General features: G+C 38.0%; 2 long non-coding RNA genes across 2 annotated transcripts; both read right to left on the reverse strand.

The window, feature by feature from the left end:
- Window positions 1-936: 936 nt before the first annotated feature.
- On the reverse strand, window positions 937-12,746 carry LOC139194398 (uncharacterized). Its single transcript, XR_011579166.1, has 7 exons — window positions 12,430-12,746; window positions 12,063-12,174; window positions 11,677-11,714; window positions 10,699-10,762; window positions 10,532-10,597; window positions 10,340-10,439; window positions 937-1,158 (listed from the first exon to the last, which is right to left on the reverse strand). It is a non-coding gene; the product is annotated as an uncharacterized lncRNA (long non-coding RNA).
- LOC139194399 (uncharacterized) lies at window positions 6,724-8,827 on the reverse strand. Its single transcript, XR_011579167.1, has 4 exons — window positions 8,697-8,827; window positions 8,429-8,606; window positions 8,159-8,297; window positions 6,724-8,049 (listed from the first exon to the last, which is right to left on the reverse strand). It is a non-coding gene; the product is annotated as an uncharacterized lncRNA (long non-coding RNA).
- Window positions 12,747-24,507: the final 11,761 nt, after the last annotated feature.

A 24,507-nucleotide genomic window follows, 5' to 3' on the forward strand; every position in this document is an offset into this window, starting at 1 on the left:
TGACAAAAAATAAAATAAAATAGGCCCATTTCCTTCCACTTGAAATCATCCACCACCAATCCAATTACCATTCACCTAAAGCCTCAACCACCAAAAAATTTGTACCTAACTACAGTTTGGCCCATACTTTGTTCATTACAATGACAAAAAAACACAATTTACATCCGTCACACCTGTCTTGTACAATCGTTACACCTTCATGTGAAACTCATAAGTTTATGATGCAAACCTTTGATACTATCATATTAACAGAAATTTGTAATTAAATTGGTTGAAAGCATTACACTTACAATTGCACTCGAAATCTCATTTCCTCTTCCCTCGAACCCTCAATATCAGTTGTGTAAGACAAATATTATCAATACTACGTATTAAACTACACTAATTTCGACTATAAAATAATTAAGTAATGCAGTACTATCTATTCTATTAAGAGAACCCTTATTATCAACCTTTTACCCCTTTCTTCTTATTTTGCCCTTACTTTTGATACACAATATTGACAATGAGGAGGGCAAAACAATAATTTTGTACCTTTTGAGAAAATGACAATCATATCCATATTTTCCCTATTTTACCCTCTTTTTTTAGATAATGACAATCATATTTTTTCAATTTTACCCTCACTTTTGATACACAATATTTACATAAGGAGGATAAAATAGTAATTATGCAATATTAAAATAAAATATGTATTTATTAAGAGAAATTGTTCACACAAATGTATGCTCTTTGTCAGTAGTTAATTAAGTAATGATGGGTTGGTGGGTGACAATTACACGTGCTTGGCTGCTTCTCCCAGGCTTAAGTAATGATATGGATTGGTGGGGTGACAATTACCCGTGCTTAGCGGCTTAGCCAAAGGATTAAATTTAAATTTAATGGAACTGTCATTTAGTCTTAACTAGCAAGAGAAGCCCGCGCGATGCTGCGGGATTGAAAGTTGTACGTAGTATTATTTACACACAAAAGATAATACTTGATGTGTATTCATATTATTTATATACAAAAGATTTAGTAAATAACTATTTACATATAAAAGATAATACTCGATGTACATGTACACAATAGTTACATACCATAGATTTACTATATTGTCCACTGGTCCTTTACTTTGATAGTACAGTGAATCGAGTTAAAGCTTGCAGCTTCTGGGAACTGAAAAAGGAGGAAAAGAAAAGTTAAGACTATGTAATGTGTATTTACTTGGGAGTACTACGTGGTGCGATGAATATAATTAAATCGAAGAGATTAGAAGTATGAATATTAACAAACATAGGTGTATCCATTCCCCATTTTTTTCTCATCCAAATCAACAACATGCCGAATCAACTCAAAAATAAAGCTAAGTACATGCCGAATCAACTCAAAAAGTCACATAGATAGGCGAAACATATAAAAATGATAGTCCATTGCAATCCATAGTTAGCAATACAAACATATTTTCATCTTAAGAAACAAAAAGCACCAACTCATTAACTCATAACAATCTGATACATGCATATAAAAAATGCACATTTACCACCTTTTCCAAGTATTAGAAATTTGGAAGGAAACACCAAAATAAGAGCAAAACGAAATGCATAGCTAATTCCAAATATTCGTTGGGAGCAAGCATTGTTCAACTTTAATTGCAAATGGCAAATAAAATGGCTATGTATTTTTAATGATAAAGAGCTTAACAGATATTGAAATTTTTAAAAATAAGTTGTGTATTTGCTTATGCTACCAACAACTATATTTCAATGTGAACTATGTAAATAAATTTTGATATGAACAATGTTGTCCAACAGTTTTTCTTGTATATATACATAGATTTGGTTATCTTAGGTTGGGTCAACTTCATCAGTATGTTGCTTAAAAGCAAGGATTTTTGTTGGCTTTTTCAAATTACTAATGTTAGAATTCCAATGTCTTAGCCAGGTGTATTGAAATTATGTGTTTCATTTGATCAGCCCTTTGCAATTTTGCATAGTGATAAAATTTCAAAATCAATTCCAGTCTGTCATTGCTCAAACAAATTAGAATTTTAGAACCAATCTCACTGAAAAATAAGCAGCTAACATAAATAGCAATGAGCAGATAAATGAAGAGTCTCAATTGTGATTTGCTTGAAGGTGACCAAGTAAAGAGATAAATTGGAAAATTAACGAAAATAAGGTTGTAACAGGATGAACTATGTTACCAGATTGCTCAGCTACTGTATTAAATATGAGAAATAGAGTTAAAGAGCAATCAATAGCAGTTGAGTTCTCTTCAAGTATTTGCCCTGAGTCTTCAATATGAGAAATTGTGCCCAAACTTTTATGCATGGCTAAAAAATGTTATTTCTGAAATGGTCTCTCAAACTAACTCCGTCTGTGTAAGTTTATCTTATATTGCCGGTCCCAAGCCTAGATAAAGGAGGAGGGGAAGGGCGTCAAGTAGTCGACAGCCGGCACTCCACAGTTACGTCGAATCCTTATGACAATGAATCCAGAACGAAATCGCGCTAAAGCTAGGATGTCACCCGTAAGTGGCGCGCTGTGTGGCCCGAGCATAGTGATAAGTGAGCAAGGGTCGCTGTATCTCCATCGGCACCCGGATGCAGTGTTAAATGAGCAAGGGGGCTATAGAAACTTCTTTTCGAACGACTCCACTCAAAGTTGTTTGGGAGCATATGCTCCTATCAACTTTACACAAGACATACAAAAGAAGTACTTTGATCCTATTAGACGGGGGATGGTGAAGAAGCTATGACGAAAGGGTAGAGTTCAAGAGAGTAGAATGCATTTAGGAACGTGGAATATAGGAACCTTAACGGGAAAATCTATGGAAGTAGTGGAAGTTATGGTGAGGAGAGGATAAATATTATGTGCCTACAAGAAACTAAGTGGGTTGGTCTTAAGGCAAAGGATCTAGAAAACTCAGGGTTTAAGCTTTGGTATTCGGGCACAAATAGAACGAGAAACGGTGTTGGCATCATTGTGGACAAGACATTGACACAAGATGTTGTAGATGTCAAGAAGGTAGGAGATAGAATCATGACAATCAAGATTGTAATACGACAAGAACTCATCAATGTGATTAGTGCGTACGCACCTCAAGTAGGGTTGGATATGAGTTCGAAGGAGAAATTTTGGGAAGATCTTGGAGACTTGGTGCAAGGAATTGCTCAGACAGAGAAGTTATTTATGGGAGGAGATTTAAATGGACACGTGGGCAGGGAGATAGACAACTATGGAGGTTTTCATGGTGGCCATGGTTTTGGGGAGAGAAATGAGGATGGGGAAGCTATCTTGGATTTTGCAATGGCATATGATCTCTTCTTAAAGCGGGAGCCTTGTGCACTGGGTACGACATTTTTTTTTTTATATGATCTCTTCTTAGCCAACACCTTCTTTAAGAAAAAAGAAGAACATGTGATCACCTACAAGAGTGGGTCGTCAAAAACACAAATAGATTTTCTTCTAATGAGGAAAGGGGATCGTATAACTTGTAAGGATTGCAAAGTTATACCGGGGGAAAGCTTGGCTAATCAACATCGCTTGTTAGTGATGGATGTACATATCAAAAGAGTGAGAAAAAAGAACAAGACTTGGAAGTGCCCAAGGACTAGATGGTGGAATCTAAAAGGAGAAAAACAAGTCATTTTCAAAGAGCAAGTAATCACCCAGTGTGTGTGGGATAGAGAGGGGGAAGCTAGCCAAATGTGGGATTCCATGGCTAGCTATATCCGAAAAGTAGCAAAAGAAGTATTAGGAGAGTCTAAGGGCTTTGCTCCACATCAAAAGGAATCTTGGTGGTGGAATGAGGAGGTACAAACAAAGGTGAAGGCTAAGAAGGAATGTTGTAAAGCCTTATACAAGGATATGACCGATGAAAATGGTGAAAGGTATAGAAGAGCGAAGCAAGAGGCGAAGAAAGCTGTGAGAGAAGCTAAGTTAGCGGCTTATGACGATATGTATAAGCGACTAGATACCAAAGAATGAGAGTTTGATATCTATAAACTAGCTAGAGCAAGGGAAAAGAAGACAAAGGACCTAAATCAAGTGAGGTGCATCAACGATGAGGATGGAAAGGTTCTTGCTACAGAGAACGCGGTCAAAGACAGATGGAGAGGTTATTTTCATAATCTTTTCAATGAAGGACATGAAAGGAGTACTCCTTTAGGGGAGTTGAGTAACTCAGAAGAGTGTAGAAACTACTCCTTTTATCGTCGAATCAGGAAAGAAGAAGTGGTTGTAGCTTTGAAGAAGATGAAGCATAGAAAAACAGTGGGCCCAGACGATATACCGATTGAAGTGTGGAAAGCCTTTGGAGAGACAGGTATAGCATGGCTCACTCACCTTTTCAATAGAATTTTGAAAACGAAGAAGATGCCAAACGAGTGGCGAAAAAGCACCTTGGTGCCTATTTACAAGAATAAGGGCGACGTACAAAATTGCATGAACTATAGGGATATTAAGCTAATGAGTCATACAATGAAGCTCTGGGAGAGAGTCATTGAGCTTTAGATTGAGGCAAGAGACACGGGTTGTGGACAACCAATTCGGGTTCATGCCAGGACGCTCAACCATGAAGGCAATCTATCTCTTACGAAGATTGATGGAAAGATATAGAGATGGGAAAAAGGATTTACACATGGTCTTTATAGATTTGGAAAAAGCGTATGATAGGGTCCCAAGAGACATTCTTTGGAGGATTTTAGAGAAGAAAGGAGTACGAGTAGCATATATCCAAGCTATAAAAGATATGTATGAAGAAGCAAAGACTGCCGTAAGAACTCATGAAGGACAAACCGAAAGCTTCCCCATAACTGTAGGATTACATCAAGGCTCATCCTTAAGTCCTTACCTTTTTGCGTTGGTAATGAATGAATTAACAGGACATATTTAAGATGATATTCCTTGGTGTATACTTTTCGCAGACGATATAGTGTTGATAGATGAAACTCAGGAAGGGGTAAATGCGAAGCTTAACCTTTGGAGAGAAGTGTTGGAATCTAAAGGTCTTCGCCTAAGCCGATCAAAGACAGAATATATGGAGTGCAAGTTCAGTGCAAATGGAGGCCAAAATGAGTTAGGGGTGAGGATCGGAGATCAGGAAATACCAAAGAGCCACTGTTTTCGCTACCTAGGATCTATCTTGCAAAAGAACAGAAAATTAGATAGAGATCTCAACCATAGAATACAAGCTGGATGGATGAAGTGGAAGAGTATCCAGCGTGTTGTGTGATCGTCGTATGCCACTGAAGCTTAAGGAAAAAATTTATAGGACGACAATAAGGCCGGCGATGTTGTATGACACAGAATGTTGGGCGGTGAAGCATCAACACGTACACAAAATGGGTGTAGCGGAGATAAGGATGCTTCGTTGGATGTGTGGGCACATGAGAAATGATAAGATTAGGAATGAGGATATCCGAGGTAAAGTAGGAGTAGCTGAAATTGAAGGAAAACTGAGAGAAAATCGGTTACGGTGGTTTGGACATGTGCAAAGAAGGCCTACTGACGCTCCGGTTAGAAGATGTGACTACGGGACAGAGGTTCAGGGCCGAAGGGGTAGATGAAGACCTAGGAAAACTTTGGAAGAGATTCTAAGAAAAGACTTAGAGTACTTAGATCTAACGGAGGACATGACATATGATCGAGCACAATGGCGTTCTAAGATTCATATAGCCGACCCGACTCAGTGACTTGGATTTTTTAAGTCTCCAATCGAGAAGTTTTCCCCACTCAGGAAATTAAGGGAACACTACCTCAACCTACATGCTCCACTCACAAAGCTTCAACATACAAGCTTCAACAAAAGAAAAATTCAAAGAACTTAGTGAAGAAGGCTTTGGTGTATTTAACATAATACGTTGAAATGAAACAAAGCTTATTTATTGATATCTCTAAGAAGTTACAAATATGTACATATACACGAGTCAAAATAAACAAACAAGAGGGAGCCTTCACAAAGGTTGCTTAGGGGAAGTCTCAACAGTCGGCAGAGCCCCAGAAAGAGAAGGCACCAAAGGAGGATCATTCGGAGCCTCAGTACTGGACAGTACCCTAGAAGGAGGAGGCATCAGAGGTTGATCATTTGGAGCTTCATTACGCGGTACCACCCCAAAAGACGAAGGCAATAAATGCCTTTGGAACAAACCCACAAACCTCTGATGATCATGTAAAATCTGAACATTAGATTCATTCATCTGGTCAAGCTTCCTCTTCATGTTTGTAGCATAGTCATGTGCGAGCCGGTGCAACTGTTTATTCTCATGCTTGAGCCCTCTAATCTCCTGTTTGAGACTCATCACTTCAGCCGCCAATGATTCAACTTGGCGGGTTCGAGCAAATAGGCGTTGGGCCATATTAGACACATAACCTGCACACTGAACACTGAGAGCCAGAGAATCCTTAACAGCCAACTCATCAGACCGTTTGGAAAGTAGTCTGTTATCTTTGGGAGTGAGAAGGTTCCTGGCCACCACCGCAGCGATCATATCATTCTTCATTACGGAATCCCCAACGGTAGGAGGACCAGTAGGGGATAAGAAGGATTGGCGCCATATGTTGTCTGGAGAAGGCATGACTGCCTCTTCAACAAGGTTCAAGTCAAAACGACGGTCGGAGGGACCAGACATTTTCAAAGGTGTTGAAGAGAAAAGAGGTCGGACAAATCAAGATCTTAAACATGCAAGAAGAGAGCTTTTACTGGTGGAGATTCAAATGTGCTTTGGAACTTAATACTAACCTCTATAAAAATCTGCACTCGATGGAGCTTCAGAAATCGAAGAGGCGCCTACTCAGAAATCGAAAAGGCGTTTGCTTTCTCAAAAACTGGGCTGCTCAGAGACCACGAGGGTCGATCTCTGGAATCGAAGAGGCGTTTGCTTTCTCAAAAGATGGGCTGCTCAAAGACCACGTAGGTCGATCGCAGAAATCGAAGAGGCGCTTGCTTTCTCAAAAGCTGGGCTGCTCAGAGACCACGAATGCCAATCTCAGAAATCGAAGAGGCACTTGCTTTTTCAGCCTTGTCAGCACCTGTCACATGCACACTCAACTTTGTAGAAATTACGGGCATTCTGTCAAAGATTTCTGGTGAAGTAGAAAGCACGTGAATGTTACTGTTCAATCATCAACTTTCCACATGCAACATCAGCTCACGGGTACCACAGATAACTTTGCCAAAAATCTCTGACAAAGTTTAGACACGTGAAGCTTGCAGCTCCCATTACATCGCTATGACCAAGAAGGGTAAAAGAATAGCAAAGAAACAGCACTAACAAAGTTTAGACACATAAATTTTGAAGGTCTAGTTACCATATTATTACCCACAAGGGTAAAGGAACAGGACCATTGCTGAATAATTGGAAAGTCCCTGTGTGTTAACCTCTGTGCTCCGTGGCAAGGTAGACTAGCAAACAGGCCTAACCTTTACTCACATTCGAGAAAACACTCCCAACAAGATTGCTTGCTTCAAGATCGAAGAGGCACCGTCCTCCGAATCTCGAGAGCCAGATTCCCAACATGATTACTTTCTCAAAAAACGACGAGACACCGCTCTCCGAATCTCGAGAGCCAGACTCCTAGCAGGATTGCTTTCTAAAAAATCGAAGAAGCACCGTTCTCCGAATCTCGAGAGACAGATCCCCGACAGGATTGCTTGTTCGAAAACCAAAGAGGCACCGCTTTCTCAACTTCGAGAGCCCCTTAGATAAAGCTTGTCTGTAATCCTTACACCGCTTTCTCAACTTCGAGAGCCAGATCTCCTTGGATAAAGCTTGTCTGTAATCTTCACACGTAACATCAGCTTTCCAGATACCACAGACCACTTTTTCAAAGTGCTCTGACAGAGTTAAAACACGTGAAGCTGGCAGCTCCCACTACCGTGCTATGACCAAGCAGGGTAAAAGAATAGTATTACTCCTCCTTGTTAGGGAGACTCCTATATATGTCGACCTCCATCCTCAACGGACAGGCAGACCTGCAAAAATGCTCAACCCTTCCTCATATATGAGAGGGCACTCCCAACGAAGCCTCTCGAAATACTCAGCTTTCTTTCCCCCCGAGAATAACTCTGCAAACAAGCCACACCAGAGCAAGAATATCTCATATCATCAGGGTTAAAACCAAGAGTATCCCATATCATGCTTTTTCCATGTCTTTTCCTTTGGCCTTGTTCTTACCTGCAAGATAAGGAGAAAGAGAGCAATCAGTCAGCACTTGGAATCAAGCTTCCAGTCTGGAACTGACTGCCTGGAACCCCATTGCTCTCGAGTACTCATCTTCAACATCTTATGCTTCCCGAGAAGATACCACATCTGCCTGAGGAACAAATAGGGCAAGTGAGAAGGATACAAGGAAGCATGTGGAGACAAGCGCAACAGAACACGTGCCGATACATCCACTACTTTGTCAACAGCAAAAGTATCCCATATCAGCAGGGTCGAACGTACTCTAGATTTGATGGACTTGTTTTAACCCTCAAATTCTTCAGTCGACCTTATACTCTGGCGGAAACAAGAAAACCTTCCAGCCCAGTTCAAGAATAAGCATGTGGAAAGTTACTTCTTCAAAAGCAAAAGTATCTCATATCACATTTTCTCATTTTCTTCTCTTTATCCTTCATGCTACCTGCAAGATAAGGAGAAGGATAACAATCAGCCGGAACTCGAAATCAAACTTCTGATCTGGGACTGATTGCTTGAAGCTCTGATTGCTTACCTTGTCTGTCACATCTTTCAGCAGATCCCCTAGCTCGGCGACTTGGGGGACTCCTACTCCATGGTTTGTATTGCGTTTAACCAAGCCTGAAACTACAAGTAAGCGTCAAGTGAAATTGAGACATTACCTTGTGCATCTCCACCAGTTAAAGATACCACCCCTGGAGGGAGGAATAGTACTTCCAAAGAAGATGTCACATCTACCTATGAGACAGATAAGGCAAGTGAAGACGATACCACACTTCGGTACTTAAAAGTTTCGTGATTACAAGATCATTCTTCCACAATATTTCCTAATGTCATTTGTACTAAATCATTCACTTGTACTCACTAAAGAAGAGCTTGAACCTATATATTGTGTAAATCCTTCACAATTAATGAGAACTCATTTACTCCGTGGACGTAGCCAATCTGGGTGAACCACGTACATCTTGTGTTTGCTTCCTGTCTCTATCCATTTACATACTTATCCACACTAATGACCGGAGCAATCTAGCGAAGATCACAAACTTAATATTTAAGATGATATTATTTGGTGTATGCTTTTCGCAAACGATATAGTGTTGATAGATGAAACGCAGGAAGGGGTAAACGCGAAGCTTAACCTTTGGAGAGAAGTGTTAGAATCTAAAGGTCTTCGCCTAAGCTGATCAAATACAGAATATATGGAATGCAAGTTCAGTGCAAACGGATGCCAAAATGAGTTAGGGATGAGGATCGGAGATCAGGAAATACCAAAGAGCGACCGTTTTCGCTACCTAGGATCTATCTTGCAAAAGAACGGAGAATTTGATGGAGATCTCACCCATAGAATACAAGTTGGATGGATGAAGTGGAAGAGTGCATCCGGCGTGTTGTGTGACCGTCGTAAACCACTGAAGCTCAAGGGAAAATTTTATAGGACGACAATAAGACCGACAATGTTGTATGGCATAGAATGTTGGGCGGTGAAGCATCAACACGTAGGTGTAGTGGAGATAAGGATGCTTCGTTGGATGTGTGGGCACACGAGAAATGATAAGGTTAGGAATGAGGATATCCGAGGTAAAGTAGGAGTAACCGAAATTGAAGGAAAGAGGAGAGAAAATCGGTTACGGTGGTTTGGACATGTGCAAAGAAGGCCTACTGACGCTCCGATTCGAAGATGTGACCACGGGACAGAAGTTCAGGGCCGAAGGGGTAGAGGAAGACCTAGGAAAACTTTGGAAGAGACCCTAAGAAAAGACTTAGAGTACTTGGATCTAACGGAAAACATGACACAAAATCGAGCGCAATGGCGTTCTAGGATTCATATAGCCGACCCCACTTAGTGGGAAAAGGCTTTGTTGTTGTTGTTGTTGTTGTGGTCTCTCAAACTTGCGTGCATGGTTAAAAGTAATGAATTTGGTCTGCAAGGATGTTTGAAATTTACAATTTTCATTTTGGTCTTAGAAAAATGAGAGAGAACTATAAAATAAAAAAGGGAAAAAGAAAATTTGGGAATCTAATCTGTGCATACAGAAAAAACCCAATAGCCTAAAAAGATGAGTATATGTAGTAGCAATCATGTAAGAGTAACAATACTGGAAAAATTAAAACGCTTTTGTAAGATCTAATAAAAATTGAGGTAAAAGAAAGGATTTGAGATGTGAGAGACATATATACCATGTGTGTTCTAAGTTGATGTGCAATGTAAAGGTGGCGGTGGCTAATGAGTAAAGGCTGATGCCATTGATCATTTTTGGGAGAAAATGGGAAGAAGGATCTGCAAAAGAGTGAGAGAGTGGAGACTATGTTGCATCTATAGGATGGTAATTGATAAAGGCAAGAGTGGATCATAAGATGAGATTGACTTACAACGGTGACATATTTTGTTATTAGGATGGTCCTTATATTTCACTCTGAGATGCTTCTTATATAAAACTGAATGAAAAATTTATAGAAATAAATTACAAAAATTAAATCATAGTAAAAAACGATCGATTTGAAGAGAGAGAGAGAGAGAGATACAACGTTGATCATACATGAAAACGATGAAGGCATTGGTAAGCTTCTTAGGATTATTTGGATCCTTTGCAGCCTTCTTGCCTGTGCCAACACTTTTGCTCTTTAACATATCAAAATTGAAAAAAAAAAGAAAAAACACAAACAAACCACTACTATTATCCTGCTCACCCTGTCCAGATTCCATGAATCCAAATAAACCAAAAGGGAAAAACAAACACAAAAAGAATAAGGAAAAATAAAACATAGGTAAAATTTCACAAACAAATTAGCAACAATTTTCCATTAAGAAAAAGAAGGGGTAACAATTGTCCCTCAAAGAATAAAAAAAGAATGGCCACAATTTTGTTTGGCAAATACTCCAGCTTTGTATCTTCCTAACATAGGATCTATTCTTTTCCTGTAAGAAAAATTATTGTCTCGACGCTCATTGGAATATAAGGGGATGCATGTTGTTTTCACATTTTGAAAACAACTGAAGTTCTTACAAAAAATAGTAAAATTGTTTGCAGTCTGTCTTTGCGTACCAACAATGTGAAGCCAAAGTGCCAATGCGAATTCACATTCCAAATTGAAGGAAAAAAATGAAAAACTAATGATCCCAACCTTTTTGTTCAGTTTGATGGCTGACAATTTATCCAATGGGAATAGATTTTTCTTTTGAAAATTGCAATTGTGTTCCCCAAAGCAAAGTGCAATAAAATCGAAGAAGGCATTTGAAGATGAAATGAAGCCCAGGTAAAATAAAAACAAATGAATTGAAATTTAGATAACCAAAAGCAGATTACCAAATGTTTTTCTTAATTTCCTCTTAACATGGGAACACATCACATTCACAACCACCAGTAGCAGAACAAAAAAAGATCAAGTTAGGATCAAGTTTAGATGAATTGATTCAAATCCTCCTTCAGCAATCTAATGATGCATAAATTAAGCAAAGAAATCACTTCATAAACCCTAATTACTGGAAATGAGCAATCTTTGAAAGGGAAGCTCACCATTGCTATCAGGGCTTGAGCACAGAGGACGTCAAAGGCTGAAAACAAAAGCCCAAAAAACCAAATTAAACACTCACATGTAGAATCAGAGGCTACAAACAAAACCCTCAAAATCACAAAATGGAAATTTGAACACAAAATCCATTTGTAAATCCAAAATCAAAAGAAAAAGAAATTCAAACAAAACAAAACCCCCAGATGATATCGATATTGTTTTGTAAACAACAGAAAACTCAAGATTCTCAAATGCATATATTTTCGAACATATCCAGGCAAACACAAAATTCAAAACTAAATTCATAATCAAAACATTTAAAAGCAAATCACATTGATAATATCAACCCAAATCAGCAAAGAAAAGTAATATTGGGAAATATCCACACTACCTCAGATGGAAGCCCCCTTTTAATAATCCTCTGGTTGTTTATAAACCCTTTGATGGGCACATAGATGCCACGCAGAGCCTCAAGGGTGATGCGACCACAACACTAAAATTTCCTACATAGATAAAAAGAAATCAACAAAATTTAGCCAACTCTAATTTCAGCAGAGGAAAAAAAAACCTTAAAACAACAGGAAAAAAAACACCCTCAAAATTCAAGAAAAGGGAAGGACAAAAATCACAAATCACAAATCACATAACCAAAATTAACAAAACAATAAATAAAATAAGAAAAACCAACATCCAGAAACACAAAAATAATGGGTTAAAGCAAGGAAATCCATCTATAAAGGAGTTTTTTTGCTCTGAACCTTGACAACAGGATCTCCTGAACAGTAACGCGATGATCAGAACGAACCCGGAAAATTTTGAGCCCAGGCTTGACAAAGTTGATCTAAAGTGATATCAACGTTTTAAAGGGTCCAACCACAACCGGAATCAGCAAGACCAAAACAGAAATTGAGAAGATGTCGTTGAAATAAAGGCTTGATCGATGATGGCTTCTATGGTCTGACAGGTACGAAGACAGCCGGAATCCATGAGGCACCAAAAAGTGACAGCGAAAAGCAAGTTCTAGAATGATAGAAAATAGATCGGTAGAGGATGGGTCGATGGTGAATGCGTGGATACAAAGGGCAGAAGAGTCACTCGACTATACAAAGAGGGCAACAGCAGGGAAAACAGAGGAAAAAGCGAGGGCATTTTCGTCTGGACACTGTTCATGAACAGTGAAAAACAGTCTCGAGGAAACCAAGTTTTAGTATAGATAAAATTTACCCTTTAAAATTGATTTTGTCTCGTTTTAATTCCTGAAACTAACATTCATAACTCTTTTGGTCTCAATTTTGTCAAAGAAATGTTAAATTTAAGGAGTATTTTGAAGATTTCACTTCTTTTTTTTTTAATATAAGGGATTTTTACATTTCAAAGCAGTAGACAATAAATTAATTGAAATATTAACAAATGTTGAACATGTTGTTTTGAGAGTCCCCTTAACAAGCGGTTAATATAAAAATGATAACATTTAAAATAAAATAAAACAAATTACATAGTTTGCGATCATGTTAACATTTTCAAGCAACAATTAAGATTGCTAATAAACCAAAACCTATGCCAGCAAGTGGGTGATAAACATAAACAAAGACATCGTAGTTAATGGTATTTGTATTGCATTTGATCATTTGGTAATTTTATCTTACAGCATTTTTTTTTTACAGACATCATAGAGTTGGCTAAAAAAATGTACCGCATTCAAAATTTGTTCTAACTCCCTTAAATTAGAACTGTTTAGAACATTACAATGTGAAAAAACTAAAAATAAAAAATAAAAAACTAGTCTCTTCCGTGCATACACTCGTAATCGCATTGTGTGGATCGAACCCTTGTTGTCGTCCTTTTATTTATCAAAGCCTTGATGTCATCTTTTTATTTATCAAACCCTTGTCGTCATCTTCGGGTTGCCCTTTCCAGCAAAGTGCAAGCTTCGACATGAATTTCCAACATTTGTACCGAGTATTTTGGCTTTTTCTTTTTATGCTTTGACTCTCCTTACACGCCAAAGAAAGTAATAAAGAATTTAACCTATTTTTGTGTTTACATTCTCTAATATCTCTTACCTTCTAATTTTTATAAAAATATAACAAAATTATCAAACTATTCTTTATTTTACGACATTAGACCATCTCTAATACTTGGTTTGAAATAATACTTAAATATGCTAACATTTAAGGTAAGACAAGTGGAATGTCTTTGGAAATAGCAAAAATCATATTTGAAGGTAGCTTCAAATTTGACATCTCTTTGTCCATGTCAGTTTAGTCTTTTTTCCATATCAGCTTTGATATCTCGATTAGAGTAAATGGTACGTCATTTGTTACTGTTATAGGTCTATGTAGTAATTTTTTGCCATCTCCTTTGGAGATGGTCTAAATCTACGTTCATAAATCATCCTTGCAAAAAATCAAGTATTATTTAGATATAGACTCTTACAACTCTTACTTCCTAGACAAAAACCCACCTACTATCAAACATCAAAATAAAACCCAAATTTAAAAAAGACTGCCAAGTAGGAAAGTAATTGACCTATTAATACAAAATATTTACAACTTGTACCACAATATTCAAATCAAATCCATAAATGTTATTATTCACCTTAATTGTAATGAACAAATAATTATTGGACATACTATTATATAGATATATATACACACACACACACGTTCAAAGGATATTGTGCTGCTATAAGTTCAACATATATACATATACACACACAGACGCACACGCGCGCGCGCACACACACACACATATATATATATGTACAGGGAGCTTAAGAGGAGGGATCCCCATTTTTTCAAAAAAAATGGGGACACGCTCCCCACCGTTAGATTGACTTTAATGAAATTGTGTGGTTGAGATTAAAACACAGGCCATAGAATCTCAACCACAGGATTTCATTTAATTCAAATCCAATGGTAGGGAGCGTGTCCCCATTTTTTTGAAAAAATGGGGATCCCTCCCCTTAAGCAATTCCTATATATGTATATATATATATATATATATATATATATATATATATATATATATATTATATTTCTTTATTTGTATAATTTGATACACACATATGTAATAAAAAAATGCTTGATATATGTAAACATTCATGCAACATAATTTACCCAATATATGTAAAATACATGTGAAAGTTTACCTACATAATAAAGCAAACCCAATATATGTAAAATACATACAAAATAATTTACTTACATAATAAAGCAAGCCCAATACATACAAAATAATTTACCTACATAATAAAACAATATTATTTTATACAACACTAATTTACCTATTATTTGTACATATAGTAATAAAATGTGCCCAATATAAATATGATATTGATACATACAAAATAAAATACCTACATAATAAAGGAATGTTATCTGATTCAAAATTCATTTACTTACAAAACAAATCAATGTTATTTGATTAAAATTAATTTACCTAGTATTTGTACATATATCTTATAATAATAAAATGTGCCATATATATACATATATAATAGTACATGGAAAATAAATTGCCTACAAATGAAGGAATGTTATTTGATTCAATAATAATTTACCTACAAAATATAAGTTATTTGCTAATCATAAATTTACATATAGGTAAATTAATTAGTATAATATTAAGCATGTATTATTACATGTTTTATTGTTTTATATATTAGGCAATGAATTTATACCATTATTTCTTCTTTTTTTGGCAGAATCATTAATCTCCCTTACAATTCGTATGAAATTAATTGTGTATATCAAACATTAAAATAGAGGTAGTTTAGGCATCCAAAAACTTTTAAATGTGTAAAGTCAAACATAATTAATGAATTTGCTAATGTAGAATATAGGCAATGGGCTTTGTTTAAGTAAAAATCTTATGTCGGGTTTTATGTGGGAAAAATTGTGTTTCAGGGGCTAAATACATATTTTTAGAAAAATCAATTAGATACCTTAAACATTTGACATCTCCTTTTGAAATTCTATCAAAAATATGTTCCAGAGCCGTACACAAGATTTCATCTCATATAGCTCCTCCTTTACCTACATAATGACAATAATACGTGGAATATAAAATATTGGATCCCTTGAAATTAAAGGCTGACCAAAGACCTACGTCAGCAAGTGAACTAAGGACTATGTCAGAATTGGATAACTAGAACAAATAATTAAGTAATGCAGTAGTATAGTTAATTAAGTACCAGCAGATTTGTGTATGTGAATAATTTCATTTTGTTTTTTGTTTTTTATTAAGGAGTGTAATTAGTTTTTAAATTTTTAAAAAGAGTATAAAATAATGATGATGTGACAATTTCTCTTAATAAGTGCATATTTTTTCTTGATATTACATAATTAATGTTTTATCTTTCTTATGTAAATATTGTGTATCAAAAGTGAGGATAAAATAGAAAAACTAGGAATATAATTGTCATTTTTAAAAAAAAAAAAGGTAAAATAAGAAAAATAGGGATATGATTGTCATTTTCTCAAAAGATACAAAATTACTATTTTACCCTATTCATGTCAATATTGTGTATAAAAAATGAGAGCAAAATATAAAAAAATAGGGCAAAAAGTTGACAAGAAGGGTTATCTCAAGGGAACTTTAACGAAAAGCACCTGGTACTGTTCACTTTAACGAAAAACCACATTTTTACACTAAAAAATCAATCCTGGTACTATTCACTTTACCCTTTATTTTGTTCTTATCATTAAAACTCAAAGTTTTCAAAACCTTTTCATTAGTTTTCCTTTATCTTAATAGAATAGATAGATGATGGGTTGGTGGCTGACAATTAAACGTGCTTAGCTGCTTATCCTAAGGCTTTAAGTAATGATATGGGTTGGTGGGTGACAATTACCCGTGCTTAGCCGCTTAACCAAATGATTAAATTTAAATTTAATGGAATTGCCATTTTGGTCTTAATTTATCCACTGAAACAGATTTTGTCTCGCTTTAACCCTTGAAATTAACATTCTCTTTTGGTCTCACTTCTGTCAAAGAAATGTGAAATTTAAGGGTATATTGAAGATTTCACTTTTTATAAATTTAAGCGATTTTTACAGCCCAAAGCAGTAGAGAGTAAATTAATTGAAATATAAACAAATGTGGAACATGCTGTTTTGCGAGAGTCTCCTTAGCAAGTGGTTAATATAAAAACGATAACATGTCGATAAAAAAAATATAAAAAAAAAACGATAACATTTAAAATAAAATAAAACAAATTACATGGTTTGCGATCATGTTAACACTTTAAAGCAACAATTAAGATTGTTAATAAACCAAAGACCTATGCCAGCAAGTGGGTGATAAACGTAAACAAAGACATCGTAGTTAATGGTCTTTGTATTGCATTTGATCATTTGGTAATTTTATCATTCATTGTTAATGGTCTTTGATCTTTGTTTTGCAATTACAACATTTTTTTACAGACATCGTAGTTAAATCAGTTGGCTAAAAAAGTGTACCGCATTCAAAATTTGTTCTGACTCCCGTAAATTATAACTGTTTACAACATCACAATGTAAAGAAAAAAAAAACTAGTCTTTTACGTGTATACACTCGCAATCGCATTGTGTGGATCGAACCCTTGTTGTCATCCTTTTATTTATTAAACCCTTGTTGTCATCTTTTTATTTATCTAACACGCCCCAACCTAGATATCCAAATAACACCTAGATGGTACGTGCAGGCCGACATTCAAGGGTGACGAAAGCCCCAATTGTATAAACGAACACGAATAATACGGAACAATAAATGCTAAGTGACAACAATAATGATGTAAAATCCACATGAACGAAATAGAAAGATCAACGATTATTGTGGATGCAAATTTCCGTCTTCTTCTTCTTGGACAAAAATGCACCTACAAAATAATCAACACCTAAGATCAAGGCCAAAAGTCTCATGCGTCCATGATGAATGGGGGAGCTTTGGCCGAAGAATCTTCGATGCCAAAGTTAAAATTTGAGAGAAAATGTTTAGAGAAATTTGTAGAGAGAATTGAACTCAGGTTTTTGGAGAAATGAAAAGGTATATATAGGGGTGTGGTCGGCCCTATTTGGAGAAATAGGGACCGGCCACTTATGGTGGTGATTTGGATGTAATTGTAATCAATTAATTAGCTAATCAATCTTAATTTAAAAAGAATAATGCGGGGGTTACCTTGTAGGGAGGATTTGATGAGGATTGATGAAAAATGTTTTGAATAAATACCATATAGGTCACCTTTGACCTTGATTAAGCCGTTATTATCCGCTGCTTGAGCATGGGAATCTCGTTGTGCCTCGAGGGTAATTTTGTCATTTTCATCCAAAAGTCCACGTGTTGCCTCCATAATTTTTTTGATTATTTTTTGCTCCACAAATGCCCCTACACCTGCTAGGCTGCTCGCAGGAAATGGCATCAGGTGTAGGGATCTCCAACTTTGATGCAAATTCCCACTTGGACTTGAAATTAGATTCTTCTGGGAAAAGGAAATAAATCACCTCTGAAGCCTATTTAAGCCTACATTAAGTAGGGGATTAAATCAACTTCGAAGAGCAATTATTTATCCCTACAAAAAAGAGAGAAAGCTAGAGGATATTTGTTCCCCCTTCCCTATCACTCTTCTTTGCTTGCCCGTGCAAAGAATCATCTTCCGTTGATTTCTCTATCTTCTCCACACCGCACCTATGTAAGAAAAACTTAATTTTCCTTATCTTCTTTTTGGGTGGTGTTGACACGGGGCTGCCGTCGAGGTGTTGCGGCACGTCGGCTGACAGAGGCCAAGAGTTGGCTTGGCATGGGTCAAGGAAATGGTGTGGCTGGGGCCACTGTTTTTGCTGCTCGGCTTGACTGAAACCAAGGATTAGCTCAGCATGGACTGAGGAAGTAACGTGGCATGGGCCATGATTTGGGCTACCACGTCTGGGCTGCTTGCAAAAAAATGAGGAAAATGCTTAAATTTGATTTCTCAACTGTCGTAGATAGAGCAATCAATGATGAAGCTACCAAGATCAGAGCTGCTGAAGATGAAGTGTCGGAAGAGCGAACTGTTGAGTGCAATGTGGCTGCTGCCTCCTGACCATTTGCTGCTTAGTTGGCATTCAAATATTCGATCTTTTAAGCTATGTGGCATTCTTGCACCAGAGAGCTTACCTAGATGGGTGTTAGGGGATTAGTTTACCATCTCACACTTTAGAGCAATTAGTTTACCATCTCGCAATAGAGAGCAATTTTTTTATCCTCTCGCACTGGAGAGCAATTAGTTTATCCTCTCGCCCTCTCTCGCTAGATAGCAATTAGTTTACCTTCTCGTACTGGAGAGCTTACCGATACGGGTGTCGGGAAATTGGTTTACCTTCTTGTACTGGAGAGCAATTAGTTTATCCTCTTGCGCTAGAGAGCATACCCAAATAGGTGTTGGGGAATTGGTTTACCCTCTCGCACTAGAGAGCAGTTAGTTTACCCTCTTGCACTTGAGAACTTACCCAGATGGGTGTCGGGGGATTAGTTTACCCTCTCGCAATGGAGAGCAATTAGTTTATCATCTCGCGCTAGAGAGCAGACCCAAATAGGTGTCAGGGAATTAGTTTACCCCCTCGCACTGGAGAGCTTACCTAGATGAGTGTCGGGGGATTAGTTTACCCTCTCGCACTGGAGAGCATGAAAGTCGTTGTCGTGAGTGCAGCTAAGGAAAGCTGGACTGCTGAACAACTGAAATACTCATCAGCTTGCGATGTCTTATTTGGATATCTGCTTGAGACTTCGAACTGCTTGTGGAACCCGCGTAAGGGTGTAAGTGGGAAGTGCATCGAGCTGTTCCCGAACTTTCTTCAAGTATTATGTCATCATTAGATGTTTCGTCATATGCCCTTTTAAGACTTGGTTTGTCACATCCCAGCCCAAGCCCTCACCACATCCAGGGCTCGACTCCACCGTAGCACGATATTATCTGCTTTAGGCCCTGACCACGCTCTCACGGTTTTGTTTCTGGGAACTCAAACGAGCAGAACTTCCCAGTGGGTCACCCATCTTGGGAATGCTCTGGCCCCTTTCTTGCTTAACTTCAGAGTTCTACAGAACCCGAAGCCAGTGATCTCCCAAAAGGCCTTGTGCTAATGAAGATGGGCATGTACATTTAAGGCATAGATGATCCACTCCCCTGGGTGATGTGGGATCTAACAATCCACCTCTCTTAGGGGCCCGACGTCCTCGTCGGCACACTTCTGGCCATGGATTGGCTCTGATACCAAATTGTCACATCCCGGCCCGGGCCTCCACCACATCCCGAGCTCGACTCTGCTGTAGCACGATATTGTACGCTTTGGGCCCCGACCACACCCTCACGATTTTGTTTCTGAGAACTTATGCAAGTAGAACTTCCTAGTGGGTCACATATCCTGGGAATGTTCTAACCATTTTCTCGCTTAACTTCGGAGCTCATATGAAACCCGAAGCTAGTGAGCTCCTAAAAGGCATTATGTTAATGGAGGTGGGCATGTACATTTAAGGCATAGAAGATCCACTCCCTTGGGCAATGTAAGATCTAACATGGTTGGTGATCAGCTGAGAATTTGAATGGATTCCAAACTTTTTCACCGCTAAGTCTTTCGCTAGCAGGGGTTGTTAATAAAGCCTTGTCTTCTGCTCCATCGTTGGAAGCTTTGAAGTTTGGAGTGCCATAGGCTTGGTCGACGCGATTAGGAGCCATAGGGTGACATCGGCAAAGCTAGAAGTCGTGGTGCAAGATCGGTATGGTTAGGGGCCATGGTGATAGATCAAGGGCTGTCGGGAGCCGTGGAACAGGTAGGCAATATTAGAAGTCATAGCGACAGATATAGGGCTGTCGGGAATCGTGGAGCAAATAGGCACGGCTGTGCGCGCAGAGCAAGGGCTGGCTTGGGCTAAGTTGTGCGCAATAATTGGACCACTAAGTTTGTGATGCTCGACTACTGGTGATGTGCTGCTTCAGTATTGAATTATCTGGAGTGTTGAGAACAAGGTCTGCCCCAAGTTCTTGGTAGTTGAGCTGGTGTGTCCTTCTGGCACTCGTTTGCCTTGACACGTCATTAGGCTGAGCTGCTACCTTTGTCGGAATAGAAGTAATCTTTGTATTCGACAATCTATGTGGGATAGTCTCGTTTGCTCGATCTTATCATTGAAATGTGACCCGCTTATGTTGTTCATGTCTCATCGGAGCGCCTCGTCAGTAGCTTTGTTGCGCTGGAAATCGCACAATCACTCAATCAAAAGCATCTCTACTTTTTCCTGAATTTGCCTTTGTTAGGGTAAATAAGCTCTCGGCTGCCCCCGGTCGTGACTTACTGGTCTAGGCTGCTCTTCCATGTGTTCGGCTCGTCTAACTTGTAGGCTGCTGGTTGAACTTGAGCCAGATTGAGTGACTGCTTCTCTCCCTCTGCTGTGCTTTCTACTCCGATGTGAGGTGGATGATGCTCCTTGCGGGCCTAGCCGCGAATGAACACTTCACCTAGAAGGTTGCTCATGTTGATTATCGGAGTGTGGCCCCAACCGTAAGTGTATGTTCGTCTGTGGGCCTAACTGAGAGTGCATGCTCCTCTGTGCGCTAAGACGAAAGTATATGCTATCTCAGAAGCCCAGTCAAAAGTGTACTTCGCCAGAACGCTTGGTTCGTGATTGGTCAAATGGCTGCTTGTCAGGACGCTGCTAAAGAGGTTCATTATCTACCTTTGTCCTACTTTGGGACACCTCGTCTGAGGCACATTGCATTTCGGTACGCTGCAAGAGCTGATTCACCAAGGTTGTCTGTTGCGCGAAGGCATGTTGCATCCGAAGTAAAAGATGCAATATGTCCAAAGCATACCAATAAATAGAATGCTAAAGAAATGTGAACATCAAATTACAAGAGCTAAGAAGAGCCATATGTAAATAGAAGAAGCAGGATCACTGGTAGGGAAAAGCCTCAAAGCTCGGGTCGAACTCTTCGTCGTTATGTTCTGAGGGGGTACAAAACAGAAAGGGTGAGTGAACCATAATTTATAATAATACTAATAGTACGAAAACCAGTTTATTTTAGAACATATTAACCCTCTGTTTTGCAAACATGTATATAATACTACATATAGGTTTTATAAAAACCCTAGCATGCCGTGTAAAACATTCATAAAACATCTGTAAATCGTAACTGTGATGTACTCAACTAGGGGTATCATAGTCGCATGAAGGCAATACCTGTCTATCATCCGAAGGTGAAGCTAAATAACTTGTCTATCACCCGAAGGTGAAGCTGTATAAAGTAGCATACATCCACACAAACATTAGTCGTGGCTAGTAAAGCTGTCCGACACTACTTTCGGCAGTGAAGCTGGGGGTATATCATATATCATATCTCACTTCTCCTCATCAATTGCGTCATATGGCCATAGACATCTATACTCGTGGTGTGTGGATGTGTTGTATGATAACCCACTAGGTAAGTACCAAAAACATATCTCAAAATCTCGTATCAAACATCAGAGCTCAAAAGCTCAAACCTCGTCTCATAAATCCATGGTACCATAATCATAAATCCATAATAAACTTATACGTGAATCCAAATTTCATAACCGAAAATCCAATGATTCATAACCTTTAGTAATATATAAATTCGATAAATCATAATTATTCCATAAAAGCAATCTAAATAAATCATCAGTATGAAAATCCGTAAAACATATTATAAATCATGCTCCGTTAATAAAATATGCAATGCATGCTAGGCTAATAGTTTATAAAAATATATAAGTTATAAAGGGATCCACTCACAAGTACTCCACAACCGGAAAGCCACTCGAACTAGGATGGACTGGATCACTTTTAACCGTCGCACCTAAACACAAAGAGATTACATTTAATAAAAATCTACTAAAACGATGGAATTTCATAAAACAAATAGTGGATTCAGCACGTCGAATAACCTAAGGAGGGACCTCGAGTTTCTCCAAGCGCCGAGATGGGTCGCCGAAAAAGTCGCCAGCGCCGCCGTGGACAGCGGCAAAGGTGCGTGTGCTCTACACACAGCCATAACGCCCACCCACATGCAGGCCACGCACCGGCCTTAGAAGCTGGGTTGGGTTCTCGGTCACTGGATTAGGCCGAGGATTTTTGGGCCAATATTGATTTGGGCTTGGGTTAGGTTCAATGGGTTGGGCCTAGGCTAAATGGGTTGGATCTGATTTAGGCTGGGCTATTTCTTAGGCTGGTTTTGGGGTCTCAGGTCGGGTTTGACCTGGTTCCAAGCAGTGGGTTCGGCCAGTAAACCTTCCCGAGCTTCGTTCGAGCTTAATTTCACACCATTTCCAATGATTCAAAAAACCAAAATGAAGATAAGAGAGTAAGGAACAAGAATATACCAAGATGGGGTTAAGTCACGGTCAGGATCAGCTGGAAAATGGCCTGCAACCAACGAGGTCCACCGAAAAATATGGAGAATGCTCCCCTGAGTTGTTCCTACGTTCAAATGTCACCCCCAAAATGTCTCAAAAACTACACTAACATACTTGGTACATTTAGGATAAACACGTGCATAGTGACTGTGCACATAGGTGAGGGAGAGAAAATAGGTCTAAAGGGTGATGATGATGGTGGTGGTCTCGTTGTGGTTGCTCTGAGTATTTGTGTAGATATGTGTGTGTGTTTGGCTTGTCGGAGAAGAGAGCACCAAGACATAGATAAAAGAGAGTGAGGGAGGGTTCTAGAAAGAGAGTGAGATGGGTCATGGGAAGGGAAAAGAAAAACACCCCAGAAATTGGGGGGTGTTGCCACATGTCGACCATGTAGAGGTCCAAAGTGGGGAAAAATCTCCAATTGTGAAATTACCAAAATGCTTTTACGTTAAAAAATTCGTATAAACTTCATTTTAAATCCGAAATCGATTCCGATCACGCCTACGCGTTCATATCGACGGGTGCTACAGAAATAAAATAAAAGAAATTTTCTAACGTGTCATGGGACGAAGGTCAACAAAAGTCAACCTTCAAATAGTTAAGGGTATTTTTAGTAATTTCAATTAATTAAAACATAATTTTTGAAATGGGTCGTTACATTATCAAACCCTTATCGTCATCTTTCGGTTGCCCTTTCCTGCAAAGTGCAAGCTTCGTCATGAATTTCCAACATTTGTACCGAGTATTTGGCTTTTTCTTTTTTTGCTTGGACTCTCTTTACATGCCAAAGAAAGTAATAAAGAATTTAACCTATTTTTGTGCTTACATTCTCTAATATCTCTTACCTTCTAATTTTTATAAAAATATAACAAAATTATCAAACTACTCTTTATTCTACGACATTAGACCATCTCCAATTCTTGGGTTAAAACTTAAAAATTTTAGTCCAAAAAATTTAAGTTTTAACCCAGAAGCAGCTTTTATGTTCCAACCCTTATGGGATAAATTTATAGCCCCATATTATTAAAGAACAAATTTAGGCTAATTTTTCCTTTTTAAAGTAATTTTAAAAAATACAATTATGTAGATTATCTTAATTTAATTTTATGAACATTTTAACCTAAAAATATTTAGATTATGATAAATATTGAATCACTAAATCGACACCATAAAACTCATGAAACACTATGGGAGAAAATGAAATACATGGTAGAGATGTATACTAGATTTTGTATAGCCATTGGATTTAAATTTGGACCGTTAAATCTTTTTTTACTGTTGAATTTGATCGTATTAGATCTCAGCCGTTGGATTCAATGAATTTATAAATATAAAATTAAAAAAAAAAAATTAGAGTGGGGCTGCAAAAGAGCGATTGGATCCAATTAATCCATGCCATAGTTGAAGAAAGAGTCGTTGGGCTCAGCTACAAGGCCGACAAAACCCATGTGGGTG

Source organism: Malus domestica, chromosome 03 (assembly GCF_042453785.1).
Source record: "Malus domestica chromosome 03, GDT2T_hap1".
Classification (NCBI taxonomy): Eukaryota; Viridiplantae; Streptophyta; class Magnoliopsida; order Rosales; family Rosaceae; genus Malus; species Malus domestica.